Raw genomic sequence first — 14419 nt, forward strand, 5'->3', positions numbered from 1 at the left:
CACCCAGGGACACAAGAAATAGGTTTCACACCTTTTATCATATGAGGAATCAAAATCGGGTCTTCGGCATAACAAGCGAACACTTTAACCGCAAGGCTAGCTATGCACGGCTATAAAGAATAGTCAATTCCCTGCAAGCATTGGGACTTGTGGCAGACAGGCTGATAAGGTTACGATAGTTGTTTATTTTCTAGGTCATTTGTGCAGCATTCTGGTCGATATTTTACACCCTGACACATTAGGTGGAGAAGGATGCATACACATACTTGCATATTACTTTACCAGGACCAGATTAATCACGTGTGTGTAATTTATTCCTTTGCCTTTTATGTCAGTTTTGTATTCATATTTCAATTTCCTGCAATAACGACACATATTTTCCATATGAGTATACATTTACCTTCACTTACAAACTAACACTAAAGATATAGAGTTAAATACAGGTTGCTACTGTTATGGATAATACTTACACAATACTAGTATTTAGGAAGTTTAAGGATTAATCGTTGTTGGTATCGTGAATGTGAAACATCTGGGATGGCATGGGTCATTAACGTCGTCTTGATCTCAGTGGTGGTGGTTTAGAAACATCCACAACACAATTCAATGACGTTCACAAGCACGGTACATTCACATAAGAAGAAAGTAGTACAGACAAATGGGAGTTGTGATTGCTGTTCACAAAGTGGCTCAGGGTGCAGAAAACACATGTGTAACATGAAGTGTCCTCATTAATATAAAGTATGGGCTAGGGGTACTAGTGATATGCAGCACACACAGCTACTCACACACACAGGCTGACATGAGATGGGGATACTAGTGATATGCAGCACACACAGCTAGGCACACATACAGGCTGACATGGACTGGAGACACTAGAAATATGCAGCACACACAGCTACTCACACACACAGAATGACATGGGCTAGGGTTACTAGTAATATGCAGCACACACAGCTACTCACACACACAGAATGACATGGGCTAGGGTTACTAGTAATATGCAGCACACACAGCTACTCACACACACAGGCTGACATGGGCTAGGGATGTTAGTGATATGCAGCACACACAGCTACGCACATATACAGTCTGACATGGGCTAGGGATACTTGTGATATGCAGCACACACAGCTAATCACACAAACAGGCTGACATGGGCTAGGGATGCTAGTGATATGCAGCACACACAGCTACTCACACACACAGGCTGACATGGACTGGGAATACTAGTGATATGCAGCAAACACAGCTAATCACACACACAGGCTGACATGGGCTAGGGATACTTGTGATATGCAGCACACGCAGCGAATCACAAACACAGGCTGACATGGGCAGGTGATGCTAGTGATATGCAGCACACACAGCTACTCACAAACACAGGCTGACATGGGCTAGGGATACTAGTGATATGCAGCACACACAGCTGCTCACAAACACAGGCTGACATGGACAGGTGATGCTAGTGATATGCAGCACACACAGCTAATCACACACACGGGCTGACATGGGCAGGTGATGCTAGTGATATGCAGCAAACACAGCTAATCACACACACAGGCTGACATGGGCTAGGGATACTAGTGATATGCAGCACACACAGCTAATCACACACACAGGCTGACATGGACAGGTGATGCTAGTGATATGCAGCAAACACAGCTAATCACACACACAGGCTGACATGGGCTAGTGATACTAGTGATATGCAGCATATGCAGTTACTCACACAAACAGACTGACTGGTGATATGACGATTCACCTGTTGTGGGACAATGATCTCTTTTTGTTAATCACAGCTCTCGGCTTTTGCCCCGTTATGTGTTCACCATAATCTCTAAGTGTTGTGTTTGTTGGTAACAACTGCAGTTGTTAGATATCAGCAGTGTTCTTCACAGAAACACAGCATTCAAATGTCAAGGGGAAGTGTACACGTCCCTGCGAAGCTTCTTGTAGTGTTTTTGTTTACACCAGGGGCTTTATGCATTGTAAACGTCATTTCGATGCCATATTTGATAATGCGATTGTCAACAATGTTCTTCTCAATATTTTCTACAACATTCAAATAGGGCACCACAAGTCAATGCGAAGCTACAAATGTACATGTGTCATTGTAGTCGATCATGTTTGAAAAGAACTTGATAACAAACAAACCCTGACATTAACATTACGAGGCCGTGAGAAACACCTGGATGTATCCAACAACTTTGGTATAGCAGTGTCCCTCTGTATTTCTACACAATATGATATGCCACAAACTGACCTCTGGACTACGCTATATATATACATTACGCTCTGCATTCAACACCAGTAAAAGGCATTCATTGCTGATGTGAAGTTGATGATTATGATTATATAGTTTTCGTGTAAACGCATTGAGCTTTCACTACGATCATTACGTATTGTATAGGTTGGTGTCTTTTGCAGTTGTTAGGCTTTCGGGAATGTAATTGTCACCAAAACTGTACTATTCAAACATGAGAAATGTGTGCAAATCGCAGTCAAGCTATTATGATCATTGTGTACACTTGGAAATGGTCAACTATCGCTGAGTGTATATAAAAACTACGATGCATCCATGGCCTAAGTATAATGCCAGCTAGAACTATGAGACCTAGAGTGAGGGGCATTAGTCATATCACCCAGAACAGAAACGGTACTCGGGAAAAAGTTCTACATACACATTATCCCTTTACCTTTTGGAAACTGCTTGGGACAATGACTGCAGTGAGAGTCTCTGATCTCATCCATGACCCTGAACATGTCTATATAGTATTAACAATAGTTAACAGGTTCTTACTTCATCGGATATTCTACCATGAATTTGGAGATTACTCGATTTTGATTGACCAATAAGAGGTAATCAAATCACAATAAGTCCCCAATGTTAGAAACGGCCTCCCATTGTCGATTAGCATTTTAAAATAATTATGTTTACAATTATACATTACAAAAGGCAAAGGTGCGGTTACTACACTATTCACAAGATGTATGACCGTACATTGTGTTCAGTAACTGTGATTCAAATCTACAAAGAGATTGTATTTCAGGTTTGGGGGCAACAGATGCTTGAAATTTGGCGCTCTCCTATCCATGACCTTGGCGTCATATTTTTGCGTCACAATATGCGTCACGTAATATCAACTTGTGGCGTACATAGAACGAAACCTTGCAAAGTTTGCTTAGGTTTCTTTAGGAGTGTCAACATCATGTCAGCTAACGAAGTGCCTGTCATAGGTATTACGGTGGATACAAACTGCTTGAGCATACACATAGTCGTGCCTGAATACTTTCATGCACCGGACCCGTGCACCTGGCTTTTATCAAAATGATACATGTAGGTTATATTACTTCGGGCTTTATTTACGAACCAATCTTTCACACATTGATGTAACTGAAATACTGTTAAAACCAAACAGTTATGTATAGCCATTGGCGCCCATAGTTTACGTAATTGTTGCAGGAACCAATCGAAAAAGTAGGCCACGTCTTACAGCGACCTACTGTCTCCTGATTTGCTAATAAAAGGATTGGCGGGACTTTGGTTGCGTCATTGTCTCTCTTGTTCGTTAATGATTAATTAAGTAGTCTTTTGGCAAATGTATTCATAAGAAGTGAGTAGTGATCTTTAACATTTTGCATTTATAAAGGTACAAACGTAAACCGGTGGATGTGCTTCGTGTAAATCCGCTTTGTAAAACTGGTGTAATCTTCTTGTAACACTGGTGTGCACAATTTGTGGAAATCCACAATGTAAAACCGATCTGCTCATATTGCCTAAATTGTGTAGGAACAACCGGTGTGACACTGAGTTAATCTGGTACATGACACACTTGTAATGGTTTTACATCCCATCCATAAACACAAATTAAAACTATAGAAGTCAGTACTTGGCACTATTGTTGAGTGGAGTGTTGACTAACCATAATATGTGTCTTTGCAGTCTTCTTGTCTCTTCAAATTGGGCATTATTCTGAAAATGTGTGGCTGCTTGGAAATGAAGAATTACATGTTTGTACAGTGTCATGTATACTGAATGGGAGAAGCCACAGAATGCTCCAGCGAGAGGTTTGAGTGACGAAAGACCGGATGTTAATGTGTACATGTCATGATTATTAGTTCCTGAAAGCCGAACCTCCGTTGTAGTTAACCTTATGAAGTTGTGTAAACTAACATCATTATTAAGAAAATCGCTTGTTTATCCACGCAATGTCAACGTTTTAATCATATATACCTCTACTGTTCATTGCTAATTGTGAACTAATGTACCTGTTTAAGTGGGCCAATAACCTAAACACAAAACACAGAATCAAACTGAATTGAATATGTAATGAACTTTGGATGACACAAAGCTGTCAGAGGCTAGTCAAGATAGATTGTCTTTTGCTGATGTTCAGGTGTGACGCCGCCATTGTTGAGATATGGAAGACGACCTTTGTGCCGGAAAGAACCCAATTGAGCCGGTTTATAAAACACCCATCATGTGAAATCAAAAGCATGTGATTTTGACTATAAAGTGAGATGAAAGCCGATCGGGTCAAGTAGTGAAACAGGGAAATATGTGCCCCTCAGTCCAGTTATCATGTTGCCAGTCATTAGCTACGTAGATAGTTATGTAGTCAAGAATGTAATACATTGTTCGTGTGTGTCATCTGATACGTTAATATGCAAATCTACACATCGTCGAGCTCTCGTGTTCACATTTCCACATGTAAATAATAAACTTGTGTGCAGAATTTTAGTTGTTTGTTGTCACTCTTGAGCTCTTAATAAATGCGTGTGAGAGGGAGGCCATATCAGAATGTGATTGAGTTTCACCTGGGTGTTTTCCTTCTTGCAGATGGGTACCTGATATGAAAGATTGATGTGTGGTGATAAGTGTTAAACATCCAACATCGAACTGTTCACAAACACTCACTCGATATGATTTGGGCGTTCTAGAGCCATAAACGTTTGGCAAATGGCAAAGGTTTGCTTGATGTATCACTGCAAATCTGTCATTTGAATAATTGACATGAAAAATATCAAATTGAACGTTGACCCTTGCTCCTCCATTGACGTGCATTGGAGGTATTCCGGTTTAACTGATGGAGTGATTCAAGTTGGTTGGAGTGAAATTATGCGAAATCTGTAGTTTGTGTTTTATGTATCGATCGATCGCTCACGCACACATCCACCCACTCACTCAGAGTATCTAATGATGATTGTCGTGGCTTTCTTTTTTTATGTAGCAGCATGTGCTACAGGACATGACGAAGATAGAAGCCTTTCCATATTATGAGAAATCTCGAACAAAAGTCGACTATAGCCTCAGCATGTGCTTATGAATCAATCACCAGATGTTCACGTAAAGCTGAGCGTTTATCCTGCCACACCGGTGTTATGGTTTTGGAAAAGCGACACGAAATAAACTTTTTTTCTGAACGCTCAATATAAAGTAGCTATTATACGTTGTTGTTTTACTATGATTATTCACTTGACTCTGCTCACTTATCAATACAGCAATATTTAAACAAACTGTACTTGGAAAACCAAATATAAACTCATAAATTGACATCATTTGATAATTCATGTTTTTATTTCATATATCATTTTGTGTTCTTTTAAGGGCACAAAAGACAGGCATGTTTCAGTGATTGATTGAAACTAAATTATTTATTCATTTTCTGTTTCTATTGATACCGAAAGTATCGCACCCGAACTTAATATTCCTTTATTATGCTAATATACTTTCAACACTGTCAAATTTGTACTCAGAGAAACGTCCTTGTTTCCAGAGACGTGCTGCGCGGTGACGGTTGTGAATAATCTCTCTCGACCTCAAAACATTGCACATTGAAACTTTGAGGTCAGAAATCGCACCTTCCCTTTCACCCCGGCTAAGGGTATATTCGAGATCTGCTAGTCATCAAACTGGTGTGCTTGAAAAGGCATGTTACAGCTTTGAACATTAATCAGCGAGTGAAGTGGGGAAGATTAAAAGTATGAAAACAGCGACGCAGATATTACTGAATGCAAGTGAAGAAAACCTTTCAAACGTTGCCATATAAGGACTGAAGGGACATCTCACCCTCGCTCGTCCACTGTGTAACACATTCAGTGTGCCGAGGCAGGTTGTGTGTCCTGTATGTTTGTTGCATGTATTCATGTGACGGATGTTTGTTGTGTGTTATTATAAAATACTAAAGGGTGAATGTGACGCATATGTTCCTGAATGTTGACGGAACGCCCTTTGAAATGTTGCCAGAAAAACCCCGCCTGTCGAAGCGGGTTTATTCATGAAGCAGAATATTTATTGTGTATTTGTGTAAGTCTGTATAGTGCCTGATAATCTGTGAGGTGACTATCTGGAAAGGTAGCAGGTTCCTACTGGTACACAGAGGGGAAATATGCATGACACTGTTTTGCAGTGTCTTGCAGTGTCTGACAGTGTCTTGCAGTGTCTGTCAGCTGAGGGTGTCACTTTCAACTGAGCCCTCCCTGTAAATACTGGGGTCGTCCCTAACACAGGTCACGCCTAACAAACTGCGTCTCCGTGCATCTTGCACGAAGAACACCAGTAGAGTCCAACTATAGTATTATTCATGGGCCTGAGAGGGTAGGCAGGGACGACTGGTTTTCGCGAGACTTGGTTGTGTAGCTGGAGTGAGGGTGTTGGGGTAGAGGGGATTCGGTTGGGGTGGCTTGTATGTGTAAATGGACAAATCTGTACATGTCAACAAGAGACGTTAAGTCACAAAACTGATGTGTTCTGTGGACATATAAGGGTTAATAGAAACGTTTTTAGGTGAAGTGATGTAAAAGGGGGTGTATCGTCGCGTCCAAGATTATTGCACTTACATAGCGCGGTACATGCAGGTGTGGGTGTGGCTGCTTGTACTAGTCCAGACTAACGCCGATGTTAAAGTGCTCGCCCACTGAGATCCCATGCAACAGTTTAACATGAATACCCAACTCAGACACAGTATACTGACTCCGAGCCGACCAGTCCTTGTTTGAGCCCCTTAACGCCGAGCGCCAGGCAGGGTAGCAACAAGTACCATTTTATAACCTCTTTTGGTATGACGCGGCCGGGGATCGAACCCCGAACCTTCCGCTCTCCGAGCGAACGCTCTGCCACTAGACCACGGAGGCGGTCAGAAAGGTTTTGAGCCTCACAAGGAAATACATAATCTTTTAAATCGTGTCGGATTTACATAGCAACACAGCTTTGTATCATTGTATCATTTGTTTGATGGTCAGTTTTTGGACGTAAAAGGATTACAAATAAACAGCTTAGAAAGATAATTGTTATGCATAGTTCATAAAAAAGGTGTTATCAATAGAGTGTTGTCGACGTTGTCAAGGAAGTGCTGGGGTTCAGACCGCTGTGATGCATATACTCCTGTATGAAGGCATTTTTAAACTTGGACATGTTGCCACACATACTGCCCTGGCACTCCCTGACACTTCACTGTTTTTCAGAGAAAACCTTTCCAGCTGTTTACTGGACATATCAAGTTTTTAGAATCTGTAAACAATCAATCAATTTTGGATTGTACGAAAGACCACAGGCCTATATACAACGGAGTTACATAACATATGTTATTAGATACAAAGTCAAGGTAACAATTCACTTCGTAAAGAAAACGGACCCGTGAAGATTCCGGGGTAGAATAGGTCTTCAGCAACCCATACTTGCCGTAAAAGGCGAATATGCTTGTCGTAAAAGGCAACCAACGGGATCGGGTGGTCAGCCTCGCTGACTTGGTTGATACATGTCATCGATCCCTATTGCGTGGATCGATGCTCATGATGTCAATCACTGGACTGTCTGGTCCAGACTCGATTATTTTACCGACCGCCGTCATATAGCTGGGATATTGCCGAGTACGGCGTTAAACAACAAACACGCATGACATATGTACAAATCCAGTTGATGTTGTATTAGATGATCCTTGCAGGACAGTAATGTAGACAATCTTATAGCGTTAAAATGAGATAAAGACCACTGGGCATCTGTCACACACATTAAACCTATTCATTGGGATCGCTATTAAGTAAGAGACTTCTTTCTATAGGCATTGAAACCTATTGTGAGGTTTTACTTTCCAGTCGGGTTAAATCTCCTTAACAGGAACGTTTTAATGTCCCTGGGATTTTACATAATATCCCAGGGTATTTTATTAATATGACTTCCGTTCAGATTGTAACATGTAATGAAATGTAAAATCCCATGATAAATGTTTTCTTTATATTCCCGAGGATCGAACTCGCAACCTTCATTTCTGTAGCCCAGTGAGTGTACCACGAGGCTACAGAGGTGTTGATAAGCCTGACTGGTTTTTAGAATGTCCCTTTCAAGATCCGTACGCCAGCGACAGATATTTTACGCGCGTTTCCTAAGGTTCATGGAAAGTATGTTCGAAACATAAAAATGTTGATAAATGTTGTTTTAAGTTTCTTTTTTCGGTTTATAAGCATGGAAAAAACACTTTGCCTCGGTTTTGGTAGACAGAGCATGCCCTGGAGGTCGGGAAAAACCGCGGGGGCTTCGCCCCCTTGGTTTTTCCCTCACCCCCGAGCATGCATGCTCTGTCTACCAAAACCTCGTGAGCTTGTTTTCTCCAATACGTAATACTTGCTTCCTTTGAATCTTATCTGCAAGAAAGATGAGGCTGATTGTACTTAGATGGAATCTCCACAATATGGGTACCCGACAGGTGAGATTGATAGTAATAAGAGTGACGCCGAAAATGAAAGGTGTCCGACAGGTAAAGTTTATTGTACTTAAATGGGTACCCGGCAGGTAAGGGTGATAGTGCTCAGGTGGGAACACGGCGGATAAGGTTGGTAGTACTTAGATTGGTACTGAAATGGTAATGTTTATAAAATTCTAATTGGCAACTTCAGAGTACTTTGATGGGTGCCCGAAAGCTTACGTTGTTCGAATTTAAGTGGGTACCCGAAGGTAAGATTGATGGTACTTAGATGAGAACACGACATGTAAGGTCAATAGTACTTTGATGGGTACCCTACAGGAAAGGTTGACATTTCCTAGAGGGGTACATGACAGGTAATGTCGATAGCACTAAGATTGATACTCGACAGGTATGTTTAATCTTATTTAAATGGATACCCTACAGATAAGGTGTGGAGTCCTTTGATGGGTTCCCAACATGGAATATTCAGAGAACTCAGATTGGCAGCCAATAAGTATACTTGATGATATTTAGATGGATACCCGAAAAGTAAGGTTGCTGGTACTTACGACGGGTGGCCATCAAGGGTCTGGCGTTTCGCGAGGGATTCCACAATGGGGGTTCCTTGCCAGAAACCCGAAGGTATCACTTTGCCAGCAAATGGAACAGAAGCTGGATGTTTCCACTGCTTTAGTGTCTGACTGATAGTTGTGAACAAAAGGCCCGTCCATGGTTACAAATTGCTCAACACAATCAGATGAATCTACCTCAACGCAGGATGGTGAACCTGGAACGTTTCTGATCAGAGGCCTTGGAACCCAGAGGGATAAATCACTTGTCACGCTCTTTTATTATCCATACTGTGTCGGCAATGAGACGTGTGAGCCGTCTATCATCCATAATCATATCAAATATTTTTATATTAGCTTTATCTTCCATACGAAAGGAGAACGGGTGGCACAGCTTTATGTTCTGTGAGAGGGAAGAACGAGTGGACCAGCTATATGTTCTTTAAGAGGGGAGAACGGGTGACACATCTTTATGTTCTATACGAGGGAAGAAAGGGTGACACAACTTTATGTTCTATACGAGGGCAGAACGGGTGTCACAGCTTTATGTTCTATACCAGGGAAGAACGGGTGACACATCTTTATGTTCTATACGAGGGAACAACGGGTGTCACAGCTTTATGTTCTATACGAAGGAAGAACGGATGACACATCTTTATGTTCTATACCAGGGAAGAACGGGTGTCACAGCTTTATGTTCTATACGAGGGGAGGACGGGTGGCCCAGCTACATGTTCTATACGAGGGGAGGACGGGTGGCCCAGCTTTATGTTCTATACGAGGGGAGAACGGGTGGCACAGCTTTATGTTCTATACGAGGGGAGAACGGGTGGCACAGCTTTATGTTCTATACGAGGGGAGAACGGGTGGCACAGCTTTATGTTCTATACGAGGGCAGAACGGGTGTCACAGCTTTATGTTCTATACGAGGGCAGAACGGGTGGCACAGCTTTATGTTCGATACGAGGGGAGAACGGGTGGCACAGCTTTATGTTCTATACGAGGGGAGAACAGGTGACACAGCTTTATGTTCTATACGAGGGAAGAACAGGTCACACAGCTTCATGTTCTATACGAGGGAAGGACAGGTGACACAGCTTTATGTTCTATACGAGGGGAGAACAGGTGACACAGCTTTATGTTCTATACGAGGGGAGAACAGGTGACACAGCTTTATGTTCTATACGAGGGGAAGAACGGGTGGCCCAGCTTTATGTTCTATAAGAGGGAAGAACGGGTGGCACAGCTTTATGTTCTGTACGAGGGGAGAACGGGTGTCACAGCTTTATGTTCTATAAGAGGGGAGAACGGGTGGCCCAGCTTTATATTCTATATGAGGGAAGAACGGGTGGCCCAGCTTTATGTTCTATAAGAGGGAAGAACGGGTGGCACAGCTTTATGTTCTATACGAGGGGAGAACGGGTGGCCCAGCTTTATGTTCTATAAGAGGGAAGAAAAGGTGGCACAGCTTTATGTTCTATTCGAGGGGAGGACGGGTGGCACAGCTTTATGCTCTATACGAGGGAAGAACAGGTCACACAGCTTTATGTTCTATACGAGGGGACAACGGGTGGCACAGCTTTATGTTCTATACGAGGGGAGAACAGGTGACACAGCTTTATGTTCTATACGAGGGAAGGACGGGTGGCATAGCTTTATGTTCTATACGAGGGGAGAACGGGTGGCCCAGCTATATGTTCTATACGAGGGGAAGAACGGGTGACACAGCTTTATGTTCTATACGAGGGGAGAACAGGTGACACAGCTTTATGTTCTATACGAGGGAAGGACGGGTGACACAGCTTTATGTTCTATACGAGGGGAGAACAGGTGACACAGCTTTATGTTCTATAAGAGGGAAGAACGGGTGGCACAGCTTTATGTTCTATACGAGGGGAGAACGGGTGGCCCAGCTTTATGTTCTATAAGAGGGGAGAACGGGTGGCCCAGCTATATGTTCTATACGAGGGGAGAACAGGTGACACAGCTTTATGTTCTATACGAGGGAAGGACGGGTGGCATAGCTTTATGTTCTATACGAGGGAAGGACGGGTGGCCCAGCTATATGTTCTATACGAGGGGAGAACAGGTGACACAGCTTTATGTTCTATACGAGGGAAGGACGGGTGGCCCAGCTATATGTTCTATACGAGGGGAGAACAGGTGTCACAGCTTTATGTTCTATACGAGGGAAGGACGGGTGGCATAGCTTTATGTTCTATACGAGGGAAGAACAGGTCACACAGCTTCATGTTCTATACGAGGGCAGAACAGGTGACACAGCTTTATGTTCTATACGAGGGAAGAACGGGTGGCACAGCTTTATGTTCTGTACGAGGGGAGAACGGGTGGCCCAGCTTTATGTTCTATAAGAGGGAAGAACGGGTGGCACAGCTTTATGTTCTATACGAGGGGAGAACGGGTGGCACAGCTTTATGTTCTATAAGAGGGGAGAACGTGTGGCCCAGCTATATGTTCTATATGAGGGAAGAACGGGTGGCCCAGCTTTATGTTCTACACGAGGGGAGAACGGGTGGCACAGCTTTATGTTTTATACGAGGGAGGACGGGTGCCCCAGGTATATGAATTACAAATTTCTGGGTCAACGGATACTTGCAATTTTGTGCTGTTCTTTATTCAACTGTTACGTCATATCTTTGGGTCACAATTTGCGTCACATAATATCGACGAAACATTAAGAACGAAACCTTACAAGGTTTGCTTAGTTTTCCTTGGGGAAGAACACTTCACGTTAGCCTACAGAGTTACCATGCTACATGCTTTCAATGCCTGTCCTTTGTTCGGGGGAAGTATTACGGGGTAAACATACTGATTGAGCATATACAGCGCCATTTGTTCGTTTTGTTTGTTGTGCGGAGTTACCAGAATACTATGATGATGCACAACACCCGTACGCCTGCACGTTGGTTTCATCAAAGTAACTTGCGACTTTATTTATCAAGCTGCCACACAGTGATATACCTCAAATAGTGTTCAAGGCGGCGGTAAACCAACCTCACTCACTGTGTATTTACCTTCTGTAAACTTTCATGTATATACACTCCTCACAAAAAATTAAGCAACAAGAACTATTTTCAGGATAATATTTTTATGACACAAGTGTCAAGTTAGTGAACTATGTACTAGCAAACTTAAAGATATGCACACAATAAACAAAAGTTAACAGAAAACATCATTAAACAAAAACGTGGAAACACATACACCCTTGAAAACATCGCGCAAAATGTGCTTTCTGCACTATTCGGAAAATCCTTCATAACGATGTTACAACATCCAGTTGCTGTGAGATGCACGACTACAGTCTTGTACACGTCTTGGCATTGGCCAAATGAGACGACCAACTTGCTGCTGAGGAGCATAATGCAATTCTACCCGTAAAACCTTCTCAAGTTGAGTCTGGGGCTGAACATCGCGACTATAAATAAACATGTCCCAAGCACTTCAATTGGATGCTCCGGTGATCTCGCTGTCCCGTCCATGTGTGTACAATGTTGGCCTGGAGGACATCAGTGACGACTCTTGCTCGATACTGATGGGCGTTATCATCAATGAAGATGAAGTTAGGACCAGTTTGTTGTGCTAGACGAACGATAACAGATGTGATAATGATCTCTGTAACGTACGCCAGTCATGGTACCCCGTCTGATGACCACAAGATCGGTTCTTTGGCCAGCCTTGATGCCACCCACCATCAATCTTCCACCTCCAAAACGATCGTGTTCCGCTATGGTACAGTTATCTTATCGTTCGGAGTTGTTCCTCCAGACACGTGCCTTTTATCGTTGGCGTCCAGGCAAGGCAGTATCTGGACTCGACTGTGAAAAGAACATATCGTCCACGGCTGACCCTCCAAATCCTATCCAACTGCCGGTATTTAAACTATTTGGATGCACGTGATGGGTTTCGTGGCACGTGCATCGGGAACATTTCGCATGGTTTATTCAATCCCAGGTAGCTCGGTCTGCATGATCAAAATACATGTTTGTCCAGAGTGATGACATTAGACTGGTCACATACTGTCACGTATACGGTATAAATCAGTAAAAGGGTATCTTCATATGCCTTATAAAAGTTGTACAGCCTGCAGTTATGGTCACATCAACCCTGTATGTGGGGCGGATGGGTAGCCCAGTAGATAAAGCGTTCGCTCGTCACGCCGAAGAACCGGGTTCCATTCCCGTCATTGTTACAATGTGTGATGTCCATTTCTGGTGTCACCGCCGCGATATTACTGGAATCTTGCTTAACGCAGAGTAAACCCATACTCACTCACTGTTTCATAGTTGTGAGTCTATAATCGCCTAACGGTACAGGGGAGACTACTCCGTCAGGTCCAGGTACGCAACACAACCGCGCGTGACCGGTTAGTTCAGTGATATCAACACCACAGCAGTGAGGTGGGCGAGGTTTACTGTCATGACAATAAAGTGCAAGGGAGACTACTCCTGCAGTACAACTTCACTGAGCCATAGTACTCCAGTGAAAACACAAATATATGTTGTGCACATTTGCTTTTCTACAAGAGTGGGTAAGGTAGGGTGCGGTTTCACCTCCACAAGACTAGAGGGTAAGGTAATGTCAGGTTGCACCTCCACTAGAGAGTGTAAGGTTGGGTGTGGTTGCACCTCCACTAGAGAAGGTAAGGTTGGGTGTGGTTGAACGTCCACTAGAGAAGGTAAGATAGGTGTGTGATTGCACCTCCACTAGGGAGGGTAAGGTAGGGTGTGGTTGCACCTCCACTAGAGAAGATCAGGTAGGGCGTGGTAGCATCTCCACTAGAGGGGGTAAGGGTGGGTAAGGTAACATCTCCACTGGAGAAAGTAATATAGGGTGTGGTTGCACCTCTACTAGAGAAGGTAAGGTAGGGTGTGGTTGCACCTCCACTAGAGAAGGTAAGGTAGAGTGTGGTTGAACGTCCACTAGAGAAGGTAAGATAGGTGTGTGATTGCACCTCCACTAGGGAGGGTAAGGTAGGGTGTGGTTGCACCTCCACTAGAGAAGATAAGGTAGGGCGTGGTAGCATCTCCACTAGAGGGGGTAAGGGTGGGTAAGGTAACACCTCCACTAGAGAAGGTAAGGTAGGGTGTGGTTGCACCTCCACTAGAGAAGGTAAGGTAGGGTGTGGTTGCACCTCCACTAGAGAAG

The sequence above is a fragment of the Haliotis cracherodii genome, unplaced genomic scaffold (genome assembly GCF_022045235.1).
Source record: "Haliotis cracherodii isolate W230 unplaced genomic scaffold, xgHalCrac1.p SCAF_19, whole genome shotgun sequence".
Classification (NCBI taxonomy): Eukaryota; Metazoa; Mollusca; class Gastropoda; order Lepetellida; family Haliotidae; genus Haliotis; species Haliotis cracherodii.